The sequence below is a fragment of the Schistocerca gregaria genome, unplaced genomic scaffold (genome assembly GCF_023897955.1).
Source record: "Schistocerca gregaria isolate iqSchGreg1 unplaced genomic scaffold, iqSchGreg1.2 ptg000499l, whole genome shotgun sequence".
NCBI classification, from domain to species: domain Eukaryota; kingdom Metazoa; phylum Arthropoda; class Insecta; order Orthoptera; family Acrididae; genus Schistocerca; species Schistocerca gregaria.
The window spans coordinates 17,501-20,000 of NW_026061904.1; positions in this window are offsets into that span (position 1 = coordinate 17,501).

Genomic DNA, 2,500 nt, shown 5'->3' on the forward strand with positions numbered 1-2,500 from the left:
GGACCGACGGTCACTCCAGCCGCACCTGTGAATGCGCCACCCCCACCGCCCGACTCGCAACTCGAGCGGATGTACGGCGGACTTTTCCCGCAATCGTACATTGCAGTCCACCCCTATATCTTCCACTTCATGAAGAGTTATCTCCCAAAAGCCAAAGTCCCGCTGTCCCAATACATGCTCTGGACGGCGGGCCGCGAGACGTGACGCTCGGTGGCAAAGAGTGCGCCGCTGAGGATATAGAGGGTCCGTCCCCCCGCACAGTGGTGACGGTGTGCGGGTAGTGTTTCCGACACCTCTTCCTGCGGTGGCAACTCTGGGGCAGAGTCGATACTCGCCCACTGGTGGAAGGTAAGCATTCTGCTTTACATCAGTACATAACTAATATTTCAGTCGTCTGACGTCCCTCCTTAGTAAATGATGCAGGACCACATACATAGATGATACATACTGTAAACTGGGGAGGACAGTGTGAACCGCACTCGACCCAGTCACCCTATCTCACAGTCCACTCTGTGTGTAACAAAGCGAAAGCACCAAAGCACTATCGTTCAACAACATCCATTTTATCCTCGCTGCCACAGGACACTATCCAAACAACGACAAGAGGAACGTCACGTCCACTAATAAGACAGAATGTCTCACATCACCCGCAAACAACGCAGCTCAAATCAGCCAGCAACACCCACAGTGGTCCACCCAGTATCAACACAGGACGCAACGCCACGCCACAACACAAAAGGTACAAGTAATAAAATACCCTTTGGCCACACCCCTTATAAAGGCATCGAACCAACCCACCACCTGACACCAGCCAAACGTACATCCTGATTTGACACATCTCTGGCAACCTAACCCACGTTGGCCCTTAACCTAACCCACGTTGGCCCTTAACCTAACCCACGTTGGCCCTTAACCTAACCCACGTTGGCCCTTAACCTAACCCACGTTGGCCCTTAACCTAACCCACGTTGGCCCTTAACCTAACCCACGTTGGCCCTTAACCTAACCCACGTTGGCCCTTAACCTAACCCACGTTGGCCCTTAACCTAACCCACGTTGGCCCTTAACCTAACCCACGTTGGCCCTTAACCTAACCCACGTTGGCCCTTAACCTAACCCACGTTGGCCCTTAACCTAACCCACGTTGGCCCTTAACCTAACCCACGTTGGCCCCTAACCTAACCCACGTTGGCCCCTAACCTAACCCACGTTGGCCCCTAACCTAACCCACGTTGGCCCCTAACCTAACCCACGTTGGCCCCTAACCTAACCCACGTTGGCCCCTAACCTAACCCACGTTGGCCCCTAACCTAACCCACGTTGGCCCCTAACCTAACCCACGTTGGCCCCTAACCTAACCCACGTTGGCCCCTAACCTAACCCACGTTGGCCCCTAACCTAACCCACGTTGGCCCCTAACCTAACCCACGTTGGCCCCTAACCTAACCCACGTTGGCCCCTAACCTAACCCACGCTGCACCTTAACCTAAGTTATGCTGCACCTTAACCTAAGTTACGCTGCACCTTAACCTAAGTTACGCTGCACCTTAACCTAAGTTACGCTGCACCTTAACCTAAGTTACGCTGCACCTTAACCTAAGTTACGCTGCACCTTAACCTAACTTACACTGCACCTTAACCTAAGTTACACTGCACCTTAACCTAACTTACACTGCACCTTAACCTAAGTTACACTGCACCTTAACCTAAGTTACACTGCACCTTAACCTAACTTACACTGCACCTTAACCTAACTTACACTGCACCTTAACCTAACTTACACTGCACCTTAACCTAACTTACACTGCACCTTAACCTAACTTACACTGCACCTTAACCTAACTTACACTGCACCTTAACCTAACTTACACTGCACCTTAACCTAACTTACACTGCACCTTAACCTAACTTACACTGCACCTTAACCTAACTTACACTGCACCTTAACCTAACTTACACTGCACCTTAACTGTCACATGTAACGTCACAGGAATGTAGCTTTGCCTAACAGCAACCCTCTGAACATAGTTCACTGCTTGGATCCTCTGGTGTCATGTGTATTTCTTGATGCCATGGTGCGTACCCTCACATAAAGGTCTTTCGAGTGTTGCGTACTTTCTACACAGTCCCGCTAACCACTGGAAGGGTGTACCGCTACAGAACGAATATCGCCCTCCCCTCCTGCCCTTCCAAGCTGGTCGGTCAGGCGTTTGTTTGTGAAATGAGCCTTGCAGCTGTTCAGTTGCATTCGGTTGTCGATGCAGTCAGTGTACGTTGTGGTACGGCCTGTGTGGACTGTCCGCTGATGTACGCGTAACCCACACTGATCATCCGTCGTTACGTACTGAGTGACATAATGTGGCACATGCTTGACCGTACACCGGCTGCGCCCTACAATGGCGAATCATAAGGGCCATATGTTGTGCACGATGCTACTTGTCTCGTCTCCCCATTACAGCGAGATTGCACTGTTGTACGCCGTACAGACATGTGGTAAGTA